We start from the raw sequence: 23795 nt of genomic DNA on the forward strand, positions 1-23795 counted from the left end.
TGAGTACCTTATCAAAGCTTAGCAACTTGGCCCTTATCACATGCTTAAGCCCAGTGACATCCACAAACTATGTATTTTCCAGGTGGGCCAGACTGGAGAATGGATTCTTAGCACAAAGCGGGGATAGAGAAAGCAGGAATGTATTATTTACCTCCTAGCAGTATGGTGCAGGCGCTCACCCTAGCTGTGGCAAATACAGGTTCACTTTCCTCTCCTGCCTGCAGAAGTTCAAATCCACATTTTCCCACCTTCCTGGGGACTACCCTGCTCTTGAATCTTGCCTAAAAAAAGAGCCTCTTGAAGCAAGGACTGGCACCCAGGCGCTCCTGTGCTAGGAAAAAGTAAAATTTAACAAATTTCATATCTGGTTCTGAAGAATGACTGGTTTTAAGAGGAGGGAAGGGAGATTCAGTGAAAAGGGATTTTTGCCTGGGATCTCCACCATCCCAAGTCCTTGTCGTGAGGATAGTGTGCAAAAGGGGAGGAGGTAGGAGGAAAGGGGCCCCAAATGCATTCAGCTCTGTAAGCATCAATTGGAAGTCAGCTCTTTCTTGCAGCACGCATGCATCCATGTCCTACGAGGGCGGGGAAGTGGTGCTGTTACGTTATACAGCCAGTATCAGCATTTCATATGGAGTAACCTACACGGAGCTGTATACCCAGCCCACTGGGTCTTCTGGCTTTTATTTGGAGATGCAGGGAACTCAGCACCTCGTCTCTGGCTCTGGACTCCACCTCAAGGACCAGGCACCTCAAAATCCAGCATCAGGATGCATAAATCATCTGCAGTGCTAAATACTTGACCTATCTCTAGCAGAGCACACAGCCTTTAAAATCGGCGCCCAGGTTCATGCCTGTGAGGGGCTCTGGCTTGCAAGAGTCACGGCAGAAGAGAAACCGAACATGGGGCTCAGCCCCAGCGCCTCCAGGATCTGCGCTGTCCCTTACATTTCCCTTCCCTGCTCCAAGCGCCTGGTTCTCCTCCCAGATAACTAATTCTGCTTCCCCAGCTACCCAAGGAGGATTTAACAAGCTGAACCTGGAGCAGCTGTCGGCAGGGTTTGAACCTGCGCTAAGAATATGGGTCAGCAGAAAAGCATGATTACACAAATGCTATTTAAGGCATTTCACTAAAATACAAAGGCCGTGGAAGAAAGGAAAGGGAACTGCCGGGTCAAGTCGAGAGCTGTCTGTCCATCCACGGAATAAAAAACATGTGTTAAGAGTTTGCAGCCGGTGTCAGTAGCCGGCAGGCGATGTGCTGGGTGGGAGTGGTGTGCATGGCCCAGTCCTGTGTGGGTCTGAGCACTTCCCGGGAGGTGACAAGAGCTGTCAGCACCCCGGAGCTCCCGCAGCACTTCGCAGGTTTGGGTGTAGGGTGCCTGGTGCCATAAACTCCCACTGATGGCAGCTGCAATTGAGGACCTGTGAAGCGTAGGACTGACTGTGCCACACATCCACTCCCTCGTTTCACCACTACCCACCAGGCACCCTGCACCCAAACCTGCGGAGCGCTGCGGGATCGCAGGCAGGATCTCCGGGATTGGGCCCTGCATCAGCAGCCTGCTTCTCCCTCTGCCTGCCTTTGCCTTCGTGGCCGACGGCCTTTCAGAACAACAAAAGCCACTAATTTTGTGCGAATTTCTTACGGGGACCCTGCCAAGGTCAACAGGCCTAAAATTTCACACACGTGTGCTACCCTACAAATATTTAATTTGGTGTTGGTTCTTTTTTTCACGTCTCTATCATTAAGGGGGGAAAAAATGCCACTTTCCAAAAGGAGGGATGTAGCTGTATTAAAATCCCAGCTGGGTGAACTGCTGGGTGAACAGATTCAGCAGATGCGGGCATGCTGATGGCAGGGTTTTGCATGCCAGCTGTGCCCTCTCTTGCCTCTCCATGTCAGCTCTGTCACTGATGGCTGGCAAGGGGCGCGCACCGTTAGGATCATGCGTGCAGAGTTTGGGAGACTCATCTCCAGGCAAGTTTCTGCTGGCTTGCATTGGGTACCAGGGAGGAGAGGACGGCTGTGCTTATCGAGGCTTGTCGGCAGCATAACTGTGCTAACAGAAAACCCCATGTGCTGAGTTAACTCTTCGGCACCAAGCTGATGAGCTGGGTTTTTTTATCCTCCTGCAGCCTCGGTCTCGCTGCATGCTTCAGCACAAGAGGGGATTCTTTCTCCTGCTGCCTCAGCACACACTTAGAAAAACCCAGCCAGTTTAAGGAGGATTGAATTTTGGTCTTGTCAACCTTGAAAATGTTCCTTTAGCTTCTCACCACCCACACATGCTGCATGTATTCATACACATATGCAAATAAGCAAATGTAGTCATATGCAAGTACATACACACAGAAAGACATACACTTGCACCTACATGGGTTTTGCATAGTAAGCATAACATTAAAGTATAAAGGACCATAAGGATGTATAAAACAAGAAAGTCTCTCGGATCAGTGCAGGAGGTTCAAACCCATCAGCCTGCTTTTTGTCAACTTAATTCTCCAAATCTTGTCAGAAACTGTCCTGCCATCTTCATTCTTTTTTTTTCCCAAAAAGTCCTGCAATTACCTGTGGGATGGACAGATAATTACAAATATTGACTGACTTTAAGGCAGAGAGCAATAAAACATTGCCTAGGGGATAAAAAACCCTGCCCCTCAAGTTGTCATACGTTGCCTGAAGGCAAAGAGCCAGCAGAAAATACACAATCAAGAGGAACTATTTTTATCCAAAGACAATTTCATTTCCCCGCTCTTATCCTCAGAGACAGTCACTGTTTGTTGTTATTACCTGTAGGTCTGGTGTGCCCAAAGGCCCAGTCACATCAGGGGTACACTGTGCAAGGCACTGTACAAAATATAGTAATGCTCTTGGTTTTCTTTTCTTTGAAGATTACCTCCTAGAGTAGACTCCAGGGATGAGGGCAAGCCACGAGGTCTTATCCGCTGCCAGGAACATCCCATGAGGAGGAGAGGAACAGTTGTATTTATCTAATGCTGTCCTCTCACACCTCTCCCATGTGGATGAAGAGTCTCTGAGACTGCAAGTTTCCCTGAGGAAAAGGGGGTCAGGTTTTGGATCAGTCCCAGAAGGGGCAGTTCCATCACTCCTGCTGCCACGGCTCTGTACTCCGACTCCAGGGTGAAGAGCATGAGGGGAGCTGATGAGATGGCAAAGAAATCATGTCTTCAGTCATCAGCGGCTCTTTCTGTTCCCAGTTCTCATCTCCCCAGACAGCTGATACTTTGCAGTCCCAGAGAGCTGGTATTTCTTAGCAGCATCTTCTTGCTGCTGGCACCTGCACTTTATGTTCTGAGTCAGACATCCATGCTATATTGGCACACACAGAACCATTCTCTATGGCCAATAAAAATGTGTTTGTGCCTGTGTTCTTGGAAATGAGTTCCCATCTCTCCTTGACAGCATTTAGCTTCTGAGTTAGTGTTCAGCTGGGAGGTAATTAGGTCCTACCAGGGGTCTGGATTTACCGCTAGCTCTGAAACCAAACAAATGCATGATACATAACTCATGTTCTCCATTCCTGAAAGCTGTCCCCAGCATTTACCTCTTTGGTCCCGGCTCTTCTCCCCTTGGAGCAGGCACCACCATCCTTTGTGTCTCAGCTGTAGTTAAGGCACCTGGGAGAGCAAGTGAGGAGGATGTTGGCATAGATCTAACATGTGTTGTTAGCACAACACACAAGCATATCCCTCAGGCTACTTCATTGCCATTTCTAATGCAAGCAGTGAAGTCTTTTATAATGAAAACATCGTGCTTGCTCCCTTACCTAGACAGACAGAGTGCAGGTGCATTAGCAAGGTTTGCTCTTTCATGTCCCTGTACAGATTAAACAGAGACACCACCATATGCCTTTGATCCCAGAGCATGGTCTTGGGAATCAGAAAAGTAAAAATGTTCTGGTAAACATTCAGGGGCTGTAAACCATACTACTGAGATATCAGCAGATGCCCACCATGAGTTCCCAGATACCTCAGTGGTGAGTTTAAATAGCATAAGTGCTTGATAGATAGAGATCACCATCCAGGCAGCTAAACAATTAAAATCAAATGCAGAGTTATTACTGTGAGCATGTGAGAACGTTATCAGGAGTACTAGATATAAAAGAACACTCTGGTGCACTTTAATTCCTCTTACACTCGGGGTACATGCCTGTCTTAACTCACGCAATAAATTCTCATCAATTGGTGCTGAATAGGCTGTGCTGCCCCAATGATGCATATTAACATTTTTTAACCTTTCTGATTCTGCTTTTGTAATTAACCCAACATTTTGAAGCCTCCTTTGCTGAGTCTGTGTGATATGTTGATGAAGTAAATCTAAGGGCTTCCAATATGAACCTGCAGAACATGGCAACAAGAACAAACATAATTTCAGCTACGTGTACAGAGATATACTCTTTAATTATCATAAAATATAATTACAAATATTCACATATATATTTGTACACATTTATGCACACACACATATTTACACATACATGTGTACATTTCTTAAAGCAAATGCTGAGGGATAGATAAGAGAGATACTTGGCATATACAGAACCTACTATCTTAAGAAATACAAAAGGGATATTAATTTCCTTGCTGGGGGAGACAGCTTACCAAGACTTGTATTTTTTGAAGTACAGAAACTCCTGGCCAGACAACAAGCCCATAATCTCCCTCTTTTCCCACTGAAAGAGCAATGCTAGAGCTCTGACATAAATACACAAAAGCAGAAAAATGTGAAGTTAAAGCTTCCATTCTCTGAATGTGTGCAATATATCATACTTCAACCTAAAGACTGCTACAGTATCTAGACATGACTAACAGAATTAAGGTCAGAACAGAAGATGAATTTTAGAGGATTTTTGTACTGGGCTTAGGACAAAGAATATTACTGACTTTTCAAAAGCAAAACTAGTGGGGAAAGATATTTCTATGTAGATGTCAAAGAGAAAGGGATGCCCTTGCTTCATAGCTCCATGCATATGTGTATACACATACAGACACAGGCACGCATGTGCTTACACTCTGCTAACAGATAACATATATCTATATGTTTTAGCCTACTGTATTTATATCTGTATTTTTTAGTGCTCTTGTGCATGCGTTGAAAATTTGTTACCCTATTTTTTAGCTTATTGTATTAGTATCTGTAGTTTTTAATGCTATTGTGTATGCATTGAAAATGTATTCTTAATGGTCACTCACAGACTTTTTTCCCTGATCTTACCATTCAAACAATTTCACCTACTTCTAAAATTTTTCCTCTGAGAATACGAGTTTCTATCACTGAATTATTACTTGCACAGTATATTCCACTGTTATACTTTAGTGTTTAGTTTGATGCCAGAATATTTAAGAACAGGGCAGGCACAATGATAAAAGATTGACTCTCCGTACCCTAAATCTATCAGGGAGTTCTGTACTGCCCCATACATTTTGAAGTGTAGCATTTCTTATTCGTTTCAGTCATTTCACCTTTCACTAGTTGATAATGATGCTTTAGTATCACATTCAAACCATTAACAAGCTAACCAAGAATGAAAATAAACATCTTGGGCCACTTTGTTTAAATTTGGGAAACTGGCCACATTTCAAGAATTAAGAGAGAGTCTCATTTGACTGACTGTTCAGCTAGTACAGCTTTGACAAATTGCATGATTAGTGCTGAAAAAAAAAATCCTCTAGAATCTCCATCTTGCTAAAAATGCAAATATCTTGATGCTTTTTTAATATTGCAATGAAACAGAAAGTTTCCGGTGCAATGTGTTGATTGAGAAACAGTAAAGGTTAACCTTCCCCATGCTGCAGAAGGTCAAATGTACCCCCTTCCTGGGGATTAGCTCTCTGGTAATTCAAGCTACAACAAAACATATGCCTTTGCCTCACTTCTCCCCCAACCCTGGCTCTTCTTAGGGTTTCCTGCAGGACTCCCATCTGTTAGACCAGTCATTTTCCTGGTGTGTATATAGCAAGAGCTATAATTACCTAAGTATAGATATGTAAAAGATAGATGATACACATAAATGATACAGATACGTATATTCATACACACGTACCTACACATTTGTGATTCTGGACTCTTTGAAGCCTCTGACAGAATTACCACTGATTTCAACAGAGCCCAGATGTGTGACTTTATTTGCAGGTGCAACTGAGTAGTGTGTTAACAGCAGCATCGATCTGAAATTTTCTAACAGAATATTTTCCTGTTAGAAAATGCCAGTTTGTCCAAAGGGAAATATTTCATGAAAATGTACTAATTACGATGACATTTCTCTTGCAGACAGAAATAATAGAAGCATATTGATTGGGTCGAGATGTCACCCATTTTTGGACATATTTGGAATGGAACATACTGATACTTTTTCCAAACTATTTTGAATTTAGAAAAGTTTATGTAGCATTTGATACATTTTTTAATTAAAATAGCAGAAGGAAATATTGTGAGTTTATAAAAATAAAACTCCTTAGTCCACTTTTTTTTTTTGTGGAGGAATGTTTTTGTGAGAAATTTGAGAGAGGTTTTTTTTTATATTTTGCTGGAGTTTAAGAGATATTTCTCTTTTTTTAATGATGCAACTCCTAGTGAAACTTGGTCCCAAAGAAACTAGTTCAAGCTCCACCACATCTTATGTGGATTTTCCATGGGGACAGGCTTGAAATGTCTGATCTGAAGTGGAAAGCTGAAGAGCAAGCCATGGTCATGTTTTCATTAGTCCTTCCCAGGGCACTGTAGAGACATCCTGGTTTCATGTTCTACACAGCCTCTGGATGCTCTGGGAGCTCTCTCCAGAGGACCACTGACACCAAAGGGAGCTGGGTAAGGGTCTTACACCTAAACACGTTGGCTCAGAGCTTCTCTCCACCCGTATCTTATAAAATCTTCAATATATTTTCAGTGCTTAACCAATACCAGTAGCATATCAACAAGGGAGAAAGAAACTGCTTGCAGTGCTTTTTTTAAAATGGCATAATAAAGCAGTGGTCTTCTTTTCCGAGACACTTGCTAGTAAGAGGCTATTAGATTTTTTTTTCCTTTATCCTTTATAAACCTTGTGAATAGATTTATTAAATCTCATTTGCTGTTAAATGTGCTACATGGCACTTTGTAAGTGGGTTGCGTTCAGTGCTGAATAAAAGAACAGTATGTCACAAACCTCTCATTATTTTAAGTTTGATATCTATAGTTGGCATTTCAAGTTCGTGAAAGACAGGTACTATTCACAACAAAATGGTATTGTTTTACTTCATTTTGAAACATTTTTGCAGTAAAAAAAAATGACCATCTTTGAGTCCTCAATTTTCCATTACAGATAGACAATTTTATTGTCAGGCTGATAGTTACGGGATTATGTCTTTTCTGGAAACATTGAAAAACCTGTCACGTTGTAGGTAAATTTCAATCTCACTAGCAGCGGAAAATCCAAAATACACTTCAGGTGATGCTATTATGAACAGCAGAATCAATCCAGTAGTTCAGAAGGAGACAGGATTAGGGAAAAAGTTAAAAAAAAAAGAGCACTGCTCACATATGGAAATTAAAACAGTCACTGATGACTCCACAAAGAGACAGCTCAAATTATCCTCACAATTATCAGGTAGAAGACTGCAAATTATAGTCCCAATTCACAAAGAAAAAGCAATCTGGAGAAGAAGTGCTGATTTACATAATCAATATAATACAAATTCAGGGAGGCCACTTTTCAGCACACACAAAAAAAGAAAGCAGAGCAGGAGACGGGATTTGCACTAGCCAGATAATGGAAGAAGAACCCTGCGGAGAGAAAACTGAGATAAAACAAAAAGGACTTTAGAGAGAGGAGGCAGGACAGCACCACCTTGCCTGCGTGCCAGCCCAAGTGCCAGCTCTAAGAAAGCGGCAGTGGGGGAGATGATTTAAGGCATCTTTTAAGTTTCATAATGTCATCTGAAATGGAGAGTAAGCCCTCGGACTGGCTTCTTCAGTGTGAAATGTTCTTTGCTGGAAGTCATAAGCATCTAATGGTTTCCAGGAGTTATAGGCAGATCCTGAACGTGTCTTTTAATTGCACTATTCAAATTATAATGTTCAATTATAATTATAATATTCAATTACAATTACAATATTCCAAGTGCCTTTGAACTGTGATGATCCAATGAATCAAACTTCTTCGTTCCCCCGCCCACCCCACCTCTTATTATGGTGTATAGGCTCCAGGAGATGGGTTAACAGCTCAAGCAATTGAGAAGTATGCCACCAACTCAGTCACACTGAAAGAGTCCTTCCCCTGAGCCTCAGATGGGCCTGAAGGAGCAAATGTCTCACAGTTACTCTCATATGGATATTTCTACCTGCAGCTTCTTGCTGCTGGGGGGAAGCTGAGCATTCCTAGACATCACTGAAGCCAACACCCATTTTGCATATGTGACCTAAAAAGTTGATGAAAGCATTCGTTTGGGCTTGTAGCTGAAACTGCAAAACATGTAAATGAGAATGGACTCAATTATGTGGGTCCCGATTTAGCCATGTTACACTTGGCTTGATCCAAGGGCAGGAGGTGGTTCCCATGGGATCATGAGCATTGATTTCCAGGGAGCTGGTCCTGCAAGATAGGCTTTGGGCTCTGTCCATGGGCTAAAAAGGGCTTGGACACATTTGTAGCTTTAAGCATATTTCCATGGCTCAGTGGAGTCATTGGGACTGAGTGAGCTCAAAGTTGGGACCAGACCAGATGAACTTCTGGAAAGCAGCAGTGCTGAGAAAGGGTGCGTTAGAGCGGAGTACAAGCCCCAGGGCTCATCGCTTTATTGCTGTGTGCAGCAAAAGTGTGTGCGTGTGTCAATAGGTCACTGCAGACACAGCACAGAAGTGCGAGGGGCTGAGCACGGGTCATCCTGCTCTGCACAACCGCAAGGACATTGTTCTCCTTAGGTTTCTTCCTTTGCTCTAAAGCAGCTGAAATGCAGTGCCGGAGCCAATAGACTGGGCTGTGAAAACATATTTCGGTGCCGTGGCAGAGACTCTCTCCAGCTTCCATTGGCAAAACTCTCTCTGACTCCCGTCAGGGGGTCCCAGCCCAAGCACGGCACGCCACGTCCTCCAAATTGCCGAAGCGGGACCGAGGCAGGCTGAAATGAGCCACCAGAAAGCTGACTGCAGCTCTCTGCCGCTCCAGACAGCAGCGAATAATGCAATAGTCACAACCTTGGAAGGAAACTAAAAATAAATTTTCAGGGAAATAATACATTCTTTCTAATCTGAGTCAAACCTAAAAATTAAACAGCTATAATTATCAAACCTAATTTAATTAAAACTAGCTACTCACCATCTGGTGTTATTTGTATAAATTTGGAAATCTACTATTTTGTATTAAATTCCTCCATTTAACAAATTATGTTAGGGAATGTATTTCTCCACTATAATCATTATGTAATTGATCATTTTACAAATTATATTTCCTTCCACTTGATAGAAATATATTTTGTATAATAACAGGGCAGATGATCAGCCACTTTTTTCATCAAAACTGGATTTAAAATTAAGACTTGCAACATCAATAAAAAATAACTGAAGTAGAAAGATGTATGATGAGGCAAGATTTTTTTTATTTCTCAGCTTGGTCATTGAGAGTATAAATGAGAACTCCATGGGATTTTTTTCTGCATATGTAAGTGTATATGCAGATATATAACACTATATATATGTCTGTTACTTGTATACATAGATTCTGTAATAGCTGGTGAAGGACAAGAGTTTGATTTGAAGAACGCTGTGTACTTTCCTGATTCAGTGTGGAAATGTACAGTTGTAGACATTTAAAAATTTATTGTCAAAAATATATTTCTCTTTCTCTCCAAAGACATGTAATGATCATTTATACAGTGATATGTAAAACTGATGCTAAAATAATGAAGAGAACATCATGAGAAGACTGCAAATTGTTTAACACTAAAATATGAATGTTTGGCACAGCTAGCATGGGAGTCATGGGTTTCTCAGTGACTTCTTAAAAAATTTCCATAATTTTTGACATGTAGGTATTTCTGTAAGAAAGTAGAAAAGTATATAAATATAATAAAAAAAAAATCTCATTACAGAGGGGTACACACAGTGGGCATCCATAGGAGGCTGCAGGATGGAGAGGAATCACAGCAAAGTGTCAAGAACAGCAGAATGGGTGCGGTTTAGGGCATAGGCTACCTAAACCAGATCTGGAGACATGCAGTTTATCCCAACTTGCCTGCTGATCTGCTCTATGAATTTGAGTTAATCTGTTCATATGTTCCCAATCGATGCAGATTGTAAGCACTTCTGGGCAGTGGATGATTCTCCGGTTGCACTTGCTCAGCACTTGGGTCAAGAGACAGGAGCTCTTAGGGGAGGCCTGAAGGCAGCACTGTAAAAATAAATAATGGCAAAACACAAAAGACCAAATGCATCGTTCAGACTGGATGGTGAGAGAAAGGAAAGGAAGCAATGGAAAGAAAGTGGAGGAAAATAATCCTCCCTAAATCTTAAAAAGACATGTTTTTCAAAAATATGTTTCCACCCACGGTTTTGGCATGCCATCACCTGTGGCTGCAAAACCACGAGTGAGTTCGTAAGTCAACTATTTGCAATTCCCTAAAAATAAATACAGGGAATTCCCTAAAAATAAACACAGGGACACTCCTAAGCCATCCACAGTGACTGGAGACCTTCCTCAGAGTGAAGCATTCATCAGTAACAGCAGCATTTAGAAACGGTAAGGGAGAGAGTGCTCATGTTCAGCTTGTTTGATATACAATTATCTTTGACGCAGGGATCTTGGCTGGTCTAAGTTTCCTGGGGCTCCCCAGCAAGCAAGGTGCTTCCACCCCTCTTTCCCTTGTGCAGCACCCAGGCTTTTCCCTCCGCAGCCCGGCGAGTGGGGCCACTCCATTATACAGTAGCTCTGTTTCACTGACAAATGACTTGCAAAGCATCACCCCCTTTTTACTCATCGGTATTTACAGGTTAGCATGCAGCAGCATCCAGTCCATCACGTTTGGTACTTTGCTATTTAACAAGCAAGCGAGTCCAGCACAGATGAGGTTTGGTTCTTGGCTGCTGTTGGACTCTGCCCTGACAGGATCCTAGAACCGTGGATGCTCTTTGGGCACGAGCTGCTTCACAGCACAAGAGACTGAGCAGAGGAGCACAAAGAGCCCAAACGCAAGATGCTCAGATGTATGCAGAGAATGCAACATGACAAACTGCTAGGTTTGGTTAAATTGGGACTGTTAATTATAGCAGTTTAAATTGGGTTCTGACTCAGATTTTGAATTCATAGTGGCAAGATGACAGCCTGGAGAAGGTGTTTGCAAATGGCTGACTCAGAGGATGATGATCAGCACGACGGTGCCTTCTGCCTGTGCTAGTACTATGTGTTTATAGGAGCGATGTTATAAGGTGACAGTTGCCAGTTCAGCTCCACCCCTTGATCTGTTCACCAGAGATTATGAAGCCTGGAAAGACAAAGTGAGCAAATGCAGGAGGGAGCATATTAATTGGGTGAGTACAAAATGGCAATCCGCCATCTCTTTTAGTGCTCTGTCCTCTTCTTTCCACATGTAGCGCTGATTTTCCAGATTTTTCTGTAGGCATCCAGCTGCTTCTGACTTGAGTTGATGAAATGGCTTCTGAGGGAAGAACAACTATTTCCTAAATCCTCTCTGTAAGACATAGCTGCAGAATTGCCACCCGGCTCTCCAAATTAAGAGGCTGCAGGTGGGGGAGGCCACAGGTCCCAGTCCCCACTGGGACCGCCCCAGAGCCCAGTGCCCTTGGTGGGGCTGCAGGAGCCCAGGGCTCCTGGGATCCCTCCGGCAGCCAAGGGTGCCGGAGTCTGGGACCCCGGCAACTCCCCTCAGGAGCTGCCAAAGGGATGGACACTCTGGGGAAAAGCTGCCTGGTAGGAGGGTTTCAAAACCTGCCTTAATTTCTGACCAAATTCTGCAAAAATTGAACATTGATTGTGGAAATACAGGGTGCTGACAGATTTCCAGTATTGTCTCTCCTCTCCCCAAAGTGCTTTTGCTTTTTTCTACCAGTTGTCCTTGAAGTCCTTTCATTCATGCTTTCATGCAAAATGAAAATGTTCAAGGTTTCCTTCCCTGTGTACTCACAGTACAGATTAGCTCAACTGTTCAAATGGTTGCTGAAATTCATTTGCAAACGTTGTAGGTGACTAAGTTTCATAACTGTGATTTGTGAGTTACAAACAGCAGTCAAAAATCTAATGCCACAGGAATAATATAGCTAACTCTTGCTTTGATCTTAGAAATCCTTATACCTGTGCTTGGCTGATTACACTGTCAGCCAGCTACTGAACAGCAAGTGGGGAGGATTTGTTACAAACTACTTGTGACTGAGCCAGAAGCCGAGAAGTACATACACTAACATCACTTATCAGTTGCTCATAGAAATAATGTATAGCTCCTGAAATTATTGTTTTCAAATCTCTAACTCTGCTCTAATAATTACTAGAATTGGGAGACTAATATATTCAATGAATTACTGTTTTTCATCCATTGAAAATAGCTGAGAACATATTGTGATTCCCCGGTCTATTTGTTATTCAAATGAATTCAACAGATACCTTTTCTAATCTTTAACTCTGTGGATTGAAAGCAAATATCCACAGTATGTAGTTGCTGGTGCTCTGATAAATCATATGCATTGTTTCTGCTTCCTGACAGGAACACTGTGCAAATACCTAGCCTGAATCCTTGTTTATGCAAACATACAACTGGGTTTTCACAAGAACTTACATGCGTGGCTTCAAAACCTGTTTCCTCGTGCCTTTTTTTGTTACCAAAGGTCTATTCCCCAAACTGTCACAGAAAATGAACACAAAAGGAATTTAAGTGGGGCCAAAGCAAACTTACTTACTTCTTTTTTTCCACGGAATATCTATGAACAGACTGTGATTGAGGTCCTGATGCAGAAAGGTGATTTATAATAGGCTTAGCTTTAAATGTGCTGCCGTGGTCCCATTGAATTCAGTGAGACTGCGCAAGCAAAAAATGAAGTATGAGCATTGTCTTGGGAAGATCAGGGCCTAAGCTAAGATTATCTGAAAACTTTCTGAATTATTCAGCCCTAGTAATCACTGTTTGGACACTACTCCTGAAAGAACTAAGTCTGCCATCACTGCTTCCCTGTCCTCTAGACAACCCGAACCTTGGAATATTGACACTGTTCCCCTGTGCAAATAAAACAACAAAGATAACAGTGAGCATCCACAAATGTATGCACTCTGTAAGGGAACATGCTGAAGAGACACAAACCCTCGACAAAGGAACAGTCATTGTGGATTTCCTGGAGGTGGCCAACAGTATTTTCCAGAACATAACCTATTTCACCAACAAATTCTTTTTTTGTTTCAGAATAGTTTTGGGGTTTTTTTTTTTGACGTAAGCAAGAACATTTCTCAAGGGCTCCCAGCAGGATTTCACAGAAGTTTGACTGCATGTACCTGAGAGGAGGAGGATGAGCAGAGGCATACCTATCTGAGATCATGTCATCCTATTTATTAATCCACAGCACAATTCCTGCAGGTGACAATAGGGAGCCTGACCACTGGCAAAGAGAAGAAACTGATCTTCATATGTTAACCAAACTGCAATTATAATTTCAACAGCAACGACCCACAATTTCCTGGAAACTGTTCTTGTGCTGGGAGGGCTCTTCTTGGTGGCTTTTGTGCCACTGCTTTCCAGTTTGGGAGGCCATCCTTACAACCACACAAATGATGCACTGCTTTCAGAGTTATTTCTATAAAGAAACCATATAGACCCATCATGCAAACTTACTCCGTCCAATTCTCAGTCCCTGTTGTGAAATAGATGTTCTGAAGGTGGGGAGACACCCTGTAGCAAAAGCATAAGATCAGAGCGGAGTGTCTTTCCCCAGCTACAAACCTGTGCTTAGACATATGACAAATGTTCTAACATACATTTGTGCTTGAAACAATGCAGTCAATGGAAGGAACAAGGCATAGTTATGGAGATTTACAGTTTTTTATATCCTCCAGCATAGAGATGCAGCGATGGATTCGCCAGACAGGGAGAAAGCTGGGACACAAGAGAAGACAAAGCAGAGTGTTAGCATCTCGAGATCAGCCTGCAGTCTGGATGAGCAGCTCTGTTACTGGCTATGGCCATCTTTTTTTTCTCCCACCCATATTAGCCATCTGGCTATGATGTATCCCAATGGTCTATTATGGTATATCACCTTTGCCTTTCCCCTTGCTCCTCTGAGCTGTGCATTTGTGGCTACATTTGCACCACAAAAGACACTTATAGGGTATTTAAACCAGGGATAGCCAAGCCCTTCCTTGGGAAAGCTCCAGTCAACATTGCCAAACTCCAAACCAAAATGCTGCCACCACACTCAGTAATTTCAACGGCCCTGGGAATGATTCCCTGTGCCTGCCGCAGGCAGGGCTGCTCCTGCCCAAACCCTTACTGCAGTGGAGGAGTTCAACATGAGAGAAACCAATTTCTGGCCTCTCACTGTGGTGAGGTGATGCAGTGGATGGAGGAGGCTGGATGGCTCCAGGAATTGAATGCTGCTCCGGAGAATACAAAAAGGCAGGTGAGCAGGAGGCAAATACAAAAAAAAGTACAAAAAGGCAGTTGGGTAGGAGGCAAATGGGGAATGAGTGGTGAGAAGAGCTGGCAGGTGCTGGGGATGGTGTGAGGATGCTGGAGGGCACATGCTCAGCTCTTCATGCTTGTTGCACCTTCTCAGGGCTGATGGCCTGCAGCAAAGCAGCCGTAAAAGCGGGCTTTTGCCTGCTTTGTTTCAAAGCACTTACCCAGTCATGCTTAAAGGGTTTGTACATGTTTGTTAGAGGTTGGAAGCAAAAATGTGAGTAAAAACATAAGGCAAGCCCTCAGGGTAGATGTACGCTGTGAGACAGCGTAATCTGGTCTTGCTGCTTACCAGCTTTGCACCTGGTTAACTCTAGGTCAGAATGAAGGTATATAGTCAGAAGTGATTATTCGTGACCCCACACAAGAACATAACCTTTCTATCTTTAGACTCCATTGAAATGGCAATACCCTGATTATGGAATATTTTTCCACTGATTAGCAATGCAGGCTCTACAGGTCACTGGGAGTTCATACTATTCCCTTGGCATAAGCAGATGTCTTCAAGATAAACCTATACTAAACATATCAACAGCTCCGCACTATCTTGTATGCACTGGGGGAAAAAAAAAAGAAAAGGAAAAGAGAGACAGCATCTTGCCACAGGCTGAAGAGCCAGATGAGTCCACAAGATGGATATTAATTTATGAACATTAAGTAAATAATTGTCTTTCAGGTATTGGCTCCTGGGCTCTACAGCATGTGGCTAACAATCTGTAAGCAGGCCTTATTGGTGAGGTACAAATCTGAGGCAAGGAAGATGTGCTGCATAGCCTGCAAGTCCTGCAGGGCTGTGCTGGCTTCATGCAGGGCTGATGCAGGCACCTGTACTGTGCTCCCAGCCTGGAGGAGATGGGGAGCACAGCACATAGGCACCTGGGTGACCATCATCAGAAGAGCTTGTGCAAACTTGGTGCAGCAACATCTTCGCTCCAGTTTCCTTCTGCCCTCTATTTTGCCCCGTTTTCTTCACTTTATTTCCCGCCCCCAGCCCTCCATAGTCGTCCTGTTTGTCTTTTAGCTGCTAGCCAAATTCTCCATTCCCCTTTAGATCTCCTTCATCTTTCCTTGCCCACCTTAAGCAAACCCTCACATCTTCTCTAAACTTTATTCCTTCCTGCTCTGCCCTTTTCCTGATCTATTTTCCCATTTCTCATTCAGAGGTATGCCTTATTCCAGTTGCAGTTTATCCAGGATCCTCTTCTACTTGTTACTCTTACTATAATTTTCTCTTCTATAGCAAAGGTCTCCCACCTGGTCATGTTTCCTGGTGAAGTTACCTCCCTCTGCCCTCCCATCAATCTTCTCTGTACCAACTGCTGTGATTTAGCTGGCAAGCACTGTGCACTCCTTGCAGCCCGTGACCCTCCTCAAATACTTGTTCATGGGAGGAGAGAGTTGCTGGCATTGCGGTGCTGGCAGAGAAGCAGGGTGATGGGCTCTATTCCTCTGAGCGGCCACGACGGCTGTACCAGTCCAGAACTACGCCCTTACTTTCCCGACAAAGAGCAAGTATTTTATTTTGTTGGCCAAGTGGGAGAGCTGGATCGTTTGCATCCTCATGGCTTATAAATCTTCATGTGACAGGTCATGATGGTGAAGGCATCTGCCATGCCTTGCTCTTTGGGAAGCAACTGGCTGAGTTTCAACTGCTATAATACAGAGTGCTGTTTAACATTAAGATAGCCTATCTCAGAACTGCTCTCCTGCCTGTTTTCTGGAAGGATGATATACTGCCTAGCTACATCTAGCTTGCGCAATGAACACTGTAACCATACCCTTTGTATGTTTTTAACCCGCAGGATACTAAAGCATTTGCAGTTGATACAGATGCAGGACAGCATCAGCTATCCTTCAAGTGCTGAGCCGGGATTTTGTCCGCACTGCCGCACAGCCATTTTCACATGAAAAGAAGTAATAAATAACAACCCTTTATGTGTCTCTGCCCAGAGATTCATGGGTGAATCCTCCCCAGACATCTGTGGCACGGGCAAGTCTTAGATACACAGGAGGGTACATGAGAAGCCCCCAAAGGGTAAGGCTTCTACCCGAAGTCAGCATTAGTTGTGTATGGTGGGCACTGTGCCTGTGAAGTGGGAAAGGAATTGCCAAAATGTCAGAATTAACATTCTGCTTGAGCCATAAAGAAGCCAGGGCCGTATCTTTGTGTGCCATAACAGTGCTAACGCTCCTGGTGGGGCCAGGGGAGCCAGCAGCAGAGGTGATGGGCTGCAGGCAACCACACGCTGCTGCTGGAGTCGAGCTCAAGCAGGTTTGTACGGGCTGGTCACCCCAGGATGGATGCACACAGTGCCCTTTTCCTTTCCCACGCAGAAAAGCAAGCTCCTCTGTCACCGTGCCTCTTCCTCAGCCCAGCAGAAACATCTGCACGCAGCTGGTGGGGAGACAGGAGGGGCAGCCAGGGACTTGCTGTGGTCCCTGTATTTTCATTAGCAGAAGCATCATCTCCAGTTCCTCCTTTATCACCTTGATTTCTTAGTACCATTGCTTGCATGAATGTTAACATTGTAATACCAGCAGTACTGAGGCACTGCTGTAAACAGGGGCATATTTAACTCTAAGCCCTTTTTCTGTCTTCAGTAGGACAGTTTATGTATTGTTCAAAACAGGAAAAGAAAAAACAAGGCAAGAAACCTATTTCTCAGTGGCACCTGTGGTGTCTGTTAAAAATGCGTGTGTTACTGAAGGGGAAACATCTTCTCATCTGCCATGTAAAAGAAATTAAGAGATATCATCCGCTGAGAAATATGACCCAGGCACTGAACAGGTCTTTTCCCATATCCTCAGATATTTACAGGATACAGTGTACTGGCAGGGCTTTTTCCAGATGTTGTATCTATATACACTATCTCTTTAAACATAACCAAATACCTTTCCACAGAAGATGACCGTGTCTCTCCTTGTTTACTGTTAACAAAGATAGAGCTGTTTTGACTGGTGGAGTCATTCAGGTGGGGAGGGACCTGGGGAGGTGGGAAGGAACCCCAGGACACATCATGATGGCCTCCTTCCAAGGGGTGAGTGGCAGTCAGGTGCCCCCAAAGTCACCTCTTCTCCAGGCCAAACAAGCCCAGCTCTCTCAGCACATCCTCATGGGACAGGTGCCCCCAACCATCTGGCTGGCCCTCTGCTGAATTTGTTCCCATTTACTGGTGCCTTTCCTGTGTATCGGGGAGCTCAAAACTGGACCCACTATGCTATGTGGTCTAATGAGTAAAGAGGGATAATCCCTTGCCTCCTTCAGCTGCCTCCCCTGCAGCAGGGGGTCACCCACCGCCATCACCCACACCACATGGAGATATATTTCCACAGTATACGCAAGCAGCAAGCAGTTAGATAGTGATTTGTCCCAGTGATTTGTTTGTTCCAGTTGGGCCCTCAGTGGATTCCCACTTCTCGAGGCCCCTGCGTATTTTGGGGAAAGCACAAATGTTTTTTTCCAGTGTCATGTTGGTCTTTTAAAGGCTGACATCACCATCTGCTCTTCTTCTGCCACAAAGGGAAACTGCCTATAAAATTTCCCTCCTTTTCTCTTTGGTACTTAAATAGCCTCTGGTATCACAGTACTAGAGTAGGTTACAATATTTAATATAATTTACCTTTCATAGTGGTCCTGTGAGACAGGAAACTAGTTTCATTCTGAATTTATGGATATGTAAATGAGGCACAAGAAACTAATAGACTTGCCCACAGAAAGGTTGTCACAGAATAGGAGCCTGAACCCATACCTGCTCAGCTAACATGCTCTATGTTCTGGCTATTTGTTCTTTCCTGCTTCTATTTTGGTGTCCTGTTGCATTTGGGGATGAGCTCACCTGTATCACTGCACTCTGTTGAGATGTGCTGCAAGCTGCAATCTGATCCCATGCACCTATGGAAGTGAGAAAGGGCTTGGGCTAATCCCTCAGCCCATCAAAAGAGAGAGCCCCAAGGGATGCTGAACTTTGACACCTCCTTTATTCCTTACACTGCCTCAAAATGAGCTGATTTCTCATGCTATAACATGACAATACAAAGCATTGCAGAAAGTTATTTCTTCAAATGCTGAACAAGGAATACTAGTGGAATAAACATGACCTTCCTTGTAGCTATTCTGCTTTTCTGCTTGGTTTTGGCATCAAACCTTCTCTGTCCCTCTTCGGCATGTTTCAGTGCACGAATCATACATGGATCTCTCCAGCCTCCGCTGCCCATTTCATCAAAAAAATGGAGTATAAAAGATCCGCAGAAGCCCTGGAGGGAAGTGACACAATCCCAGATGTTGTAGGATCTATGTCCCAGCTGCAACGAACCTGCATGTGGCAGCTGCTTTTGCACAGCCATCAACAATAGCAGCTGGAGGGGCTCTGCTCTTAATGGCTCATCCCCCGGGAAGGAACTAGTGTGAGGAAAAGCAGCAGGCATTACGTACAAGATATCACATTACCACACTTTACGTCTCCTTTTGTTATAAAACAAGCAAGAAAGCAGTGAAAAAGAAAGCAAAATTAGACATATTCCTTTGCATCCCCCCCTGCCCTAGAAGTACCATGAGATTATTGCCCCCACGCCAAATTATGTTTTTCCTTTTCTGATTGAGTCCATAGGAGATCAAGGTATTTGCTATTGTGTGACCTATTCTAAATACCCTTCTTAAGGTGGTGAAAAATAAAGGTAGCCTATAAGCAAAATAAAAATGAAAAAAGAATTGCAAGCTCTGGAGCCTGTCCAGTGAATGCATATCCCTAGTGGGTTTTTTTCTCATCACCTGAGAAAAAGACATACACTAGGAGAAATAAAACAAAATAAAGGTTTATATCCTCACTACAGAAAAAGCAGTTTCTATGTTTTGATATATGTTTAGTTCTATTATGTCCTAGGATCATCTAATTTCCATATAAAGTGTAGCTACTTTCAGCTTTACTATATGATGTTCAGGGGAGACTTTGATTTGTGTGCCCTAGGGTAATCTGAGAAATGCATAATTTTCTTTAAGTCCCTTCTGTTACACACTGTCAGTAAGTTCCTGTACAGATTACGACATGGACGTTTAGTCAGAGGTCTGCACTCCCACGGAGGAGAGTGGGAGGGAATAATAAATGTGTGGAGCAAAGTGGAAAAAAAGGGTAAAAGAAAAGAGAGGAAGAGAGAGAGAAATTCCATTATGAAAGGTTACTGAATCAAAAAGAATTTATCAAAAGTAGACTGGTGAGAGTGGCTCTTGAATTTTTATGAATTTATGGGGCACACAAGTCAGTCTGCTTTGGACTGTAATTTCAGGTAATAGCAGAATTGGGACCACTGGGGCATACTCTGTTGCTGTTTCTAATCTCCACTGCTCTGGAACACCAGTTACGCACCAATTCAATTAATCACAGGTGATAACAAAAGTTGTTTTTTTCCCACTTTAGAAATGTTGCATTTTTTTTTTAGTGCAGAACTTTATCAGACACAATTTCTTTTTCCCTTGTGAAGAAAAGCTTATGAAGTTCATCTATACAGAGCGCATAAATCCTGTCTCCTACTGTTTTCCCCTGTAACCTAACATGAAATATGGCTTATAGCTCTGCTAATTCTCAACATTTAGTGCGGACTGATGAAAGTAGTTCATCACTCACAGGGATACACCATGCTCACAGCACAGATATGGACCAGGAGGCACTCACGTGTCAGACCAGGGAAGGTACATGCAGCAGCATCATGGCATGACACATACAGTCTCAGATATACCACAGCAGCCAGGTGTCTTAATACTGCTCATTGGAGATACATTGCATTAAAAAATGAGTACTTCCCATTGTACAGCAAAAACCTCTCTCTTTCTTGTCACTTTTCCCCCTCCACAGATTTATCTCCTTCTGTTAATGACTCCCTTTTTTTCAATTTGTGTGTCTCTCTGACAGATAATACTTTGTCTCCCTGTTCTCCTGGCTTGGTGCGCCTCTCACCTTGTTTGCTGCTCGTTATTTGCACTCCAGCAGGATGTAGATACAAGAACTTGCCCATAATCAGTTCAATAATTCCACTTCAAATCCAGCCGTTCTGCTGCTACATATAATCCTGACAACTCATTATCCACCAGCCCGCGTAGGTCTGGCTCTCGCATATTAGCTGTGCTGCGACCTCAGCCTCCTTCTCTTGGCTTCTACACTTTAATTCAGTATTAAACCCCACTGCCGAGTTTTACCCTTGGTTGCTTCGGTGCAATGGGAAGGAAAGGAGCGCAGCAACGCAGCAGAGATGCCTGACTCTTCCTAACTCCCAGAATGCCACTTTTCCTGGTGGGAACACATGAAAGGGTATTTCCAGCTCATGACATATAAATGATTAGAGTTGACATTTACAACATCGCTCATCTAAAGCCTTGAAGATAACATTTACCAGCCGGTGAGGCAGGCAGGTGTGATCATCCCTGTGTAACAGAAGGGTAAACTGAGGCACGGTGTGAGGACACAAACTTGCCAAAGGAAGACAGCCCTTGGCCTTAGACCATTATTTTCAGCTCCGAGACCAGGTGGCATTGGAGTGAGACGCACCTCGGTTGGGACACAGGTGCACCACCATACCGCAGTCCTGGAGCCAGCCAGCGGAGCTGGCAGTGCCATGTTTTACACTGGCTAGGGGCTCCCCTGGAGCACTGGCTAGGAGCGGAGTGGAGCAGAGCGATGGGCCCAGGGACCCCCAGGCACTCCCTGGGCTGGGGAGGTTTCCTTGCTGCAGCATGCAGGAGGATCTCATCTTGATAGATGAGACAGGGGATGGTCTCCATGGCAAACAGGAGTCTCTTGCCACATCCCTTGGCAAGGGATGGGAAAGTCAGACATTTAATAAGCCAGGTAAGGACCTAACCACAGCCTTCACAGTGAGGCAGGAGCGTACATGTACAGTTATTGTGTCAGAGTGAAAGGAAAAGGTTGAATATGAAGTTTACTAAGCAGTAAATAGGTCTGTCTTGTACCTTCCTCTCTCCTTCGGTCAGGAAAGAACAAGTCTATTTCTAGTCATGGAGACCGTACATATAACTAAACACAATGTTTCTTCTTCTGCAGTAGAGGACAAGAAAAATTTCACAGCCCAATTGCTCTCAGATGGTTTGTATAAGACTCAAGCTTGTGCTTGAAGCTGAACATTCACATATAGCTCAGAAGGTGAATCAGGGTTTTGGCTCTAGTCCTCTTTTGAGACAGCAGCCCTAGTGATGACCACAGTCGTGGCTCTTACATCAGCTCCTTGAAGTAAGAAGTATCTCTGACTCAGGGTTTGTGCCAGGCCATATAGCACCACCTGGCTCAGGCATTCAGGTACTGTCACAGCACAAATAATGTAAAGAGGTGGTCTGCTCTGAAGTATCTTTGGTCACTCAACAGAGTAGTCGGGAAACTCGGCTACCACCACCCTGGGATGGCTGTGAAGGTCACAACCAGGCGTTGTGCACTCCAGCACTGTAAACCTTCAGAGCCCAGCAAACTGCTCCCTTTTGTAGCACCAACCTACATCTCTGTTCCCCCTTCACAATGGGCATTTGCTATTGCCCCGTATAAAGAATGTGCTGTTCGACCAGCACCATTCCTCTCCATCCCCAAAAGCGCAGCCCGTGCAAGCAGAGGCAGGGCTTAGACCATCATTTCCAGTGCATCACTGATAAGTGACCCCTGCAACGGTGCCCAGGACGACACGAAACCTAAACACTTCTGGATGTGTGAGTTCTGTGCAATCCTGGGCAATGTAGGGCAGGAGCCAGACACGCTCCAGCTCGTCCTTCAGCACCGGCAGCTTCTGCTGTGCAAAGCCCAGCACAGGCAGGCTACAGCTTACATCTGCAAAGGTGGGAAACAACTACTGCCAGTAAAACTCTAACCTCTGGTGGGGGACAAGTCCCATCATCAATTGAACATACATAATTACCATGATCTTTTGTAAAAGGGCCCTGCAGCAATTAGTCTATTTAAGCAGAAGTTATCTGGCTCCAGAACGGTCACTACATCAACATTTTCCATTCTGCATGTATCTTTTTGTGGCTCCAAGAGCTCTCACAGCACTGACAGCCCATACCATAGGGCTCTGCTCATACTCTGCAGAAGCTGCAAGTGCCTGCTCCACAGAATGTCCCAGGCAGATGGGTCCCAGGGGAAGAGGAGAGGTGATATGTGCTCTGCAGCCATTATTTTTAAGGGCCAGAACTGACAATCACCTTTAAAAATAGACTAATGCACTGGTGATTGAAGCCATTGAGGCAGGCATGCCAAGGCAGCAATATATATCTCTTCTTGGCTACGTCTCTGCTGGGGACAGTACTGTCTGGAGATAACACTGTTCACTTTGGGAGAGTGGAGGCAGCTGGCTTTAGGAGACCTGAGGGCTGTTTGCACCTTTTTTATACCCTGAAGTTTTGTTTGTTGGGTGCTTTTGGCTGGATTTGGTGCAAATGCTTAGGTCAGAGAAGACCTGCTGTCACGTAGATCCATTTTGTGCTCCCTTCTTGTATGGTGCTTCCAGGTTGAAGAAACGTTCTCAGCTCTTTTGCAGTGATTTGGTTCCCAGCTGATGCCCATAAGATGGGAGGGTCTGAGGGAAAACAAAATTGATAGCTTGAACAATTAGGCAAGGGGGTGTGTGCACTCAAAATGCTCTCAGAGGACAGTAATGCGTCTCCATGTTTTGCTGCTTCTTTTCTGTCTGTCTTAACCTTTTTGCACGGTAGGGCTTTTATTCTTTTCTGTAACTGCTTTCCTAAGCACACGTGCCAAGCTGACTGCAGTTTTCTCCATGTCTTCCCTCAAATTCATAAGCTGTGTTTTCCTGGGTCTCTCTTGTGATTGCTTTTGCATGACCCTTACAGAAAATTTATGTGACAAGAAAGGAAAAGACTACACAGTAAAAGAGCAGGGCTGCTCACAGCAAAGGGCAGTAATTTGGAAGGCCTTGGGCGGCCGGTGGCTGGCTTCACACGAAAACTGAAGTGATATGTTAAGTGAAGGAGAGAGCAGTGGCGACGGCTGCCTGCAACGACTGCAGCAGGGCGAACCGCAGAGCAGGGGCTGCAGCTGTGGCCACGCATCAGGCAGGCTGAGAGCATCTCGCTGTGAGCGACCATCACCGCTCTCTGGCCCAGCCTGTCCTCCTCT

General features: G+C 44.1%; 1 long non-coding RNA gene across 1 annotated transcript in view; it reads left to right on the top strand.

Annotated features, from left to right (window-relative positions):
- Nucleotides 1-11226: 11226 nt before the first annotated feature.
- LOC138689609 (uncharacterized) overlaps nt 11227-23795 on the top strand; it is a 74024-nt gene continuing 61455 nt past the window's right edge. The window contains exon 1 of the long non-coding RNA XR_011328528.1: nt 11227-11524. This is a non-coding gene — a long non-coding RNA (uncharacterized lncRNA). The remainder of the gene's footprint in view (nt 11525-23795) is intronic.

Source organism: Haliaeetus albicilla, chromosome 17 (assembly GCF_947461875.1).
Source record: "Haliaeetus albicilla chromosome 17, bHalAlb1.1, whole genome shotgun sequence".
NCBI lineage: Eukaryota > Metazoa > Chordata > Aves > Accipitriformes > Accipitridae > Haliaeetus > Haliaeetus albicilla.